Here is a 1,029-nt window from a genome sequence, read left to right as displayed (position 1 = left end):
AATTGCTGGCCTTCTGATATAATTGTCGAGTTGAGCACTTTTTTTCTCAACTTTTTCACTCAGCAAGTAGAAAATCTTACCGACACCTTCGTATTTCTTGAGCGTGGAGGAGAACTGGAGAAGCCCCCAACCGAGAGGGTGCCACCCTCACACCCGGCTAGCTCTGCGCCTAAACTCTCACGTTGCTTGTCCAGGGAAATTTCTTGTGGTGGTATTTGCTCTTTGTAAGAATTATCCGGCAAGGAGGAAGGACTTTTGGTGATTTTGATATTGGCAAGCGAGACGAGTTTTGCCCACCGTTTGAACTTGCTTCAACTTCAAAGTTTCCTCTCACTCAAACCAACATCACAACCACCATGCTCACTCACAGAATCGGCGAAGCATCAATTATAAGTGTTTTCTCACTCCAGTCTGTTTGGAGCCACAAGCAATAGAGGACATTCTGTTTTCAGCCTGATCACCGGGCTTCTTGGATTTTTTTGTGCAACTTAAATTAGACTTGTTCGCAAATAATATAAGCTTTTTCCCAAAGCATCTTGGTGCCTAGAGAAAATTATATTGAAAACATTGAAATTCTCCAAGTACTACAAGTAATGTCATCTTCCAAGTTACTGAATTGTTAAGAAACATCTAATACATCTCAAAATGGTATCTTTCGGGTGTAGTATTTTAAATAGAAACAACAAGTAAAAAGCCGCAGTCGACACTTGATCACATCATTCATATATAAATTTCTAAACTACGCAGAATCTCATTCAGTGCCTTTTAGTTTTCGATTCACTCTTGGAAAGCGTCATCCCTGAAAGCTTGTGGATTTCATAGAGTAGTACAGCTGAAAACAAGAAACTGCAGCAAAAATGAAAACAGGATCATCACTACGTGTTGTATGCATGTATATCTTAGACAACAAACACTGCATTTTGCCAAATATTCTACGAAACATACTAAGACTCGCTTAAAGGCAAAATATTGTAGTCACGTATGAGGATTACCATGTCGTGATACAAACTCGATGGACAGTGCTAGCAG

General features: G+C 39.8%; 1 long non-coding RNA gene across 1 annotated transcript; it reads right to left on the bottom strand.

Moving 5' to 3' along the window:
* Positions 1–515: 515 nt before the first annotated feature.
* On the bottom strand, positions 516–1,028 carry LOC112095019. Its single transcript, XR_002903733.1, has 2 exons — positions 993–1,028; positions 516–846 (listed from the first exon to the last, which is right to left on the bottom strand). It is a non-coding gene; the product is annotated as an uncharacterized LOC112095019 (long non-coding RNA).
* Position 1,029: the final 1 nt, after the last annotated feature.

Source organism: Morus notabilis, unplaced genomic scaffold (assembly GCF_000414095.1).
Source record: "Morus notabilis unplaced genomic scaffold, ASM41409v2 C11363212, whole genome shotgun sequence".
NCBI lineage: Eukaryota > Viridiplantae > Streptophyta > Magnoliopsida > Rosales > Moraceae > Morus > Morus notabilis.
The sequence above is the reverse complement of the archived record's forward strand: the minus strand, read 5'-3'. Positions and strand labels throughout refer to the sequence as shown.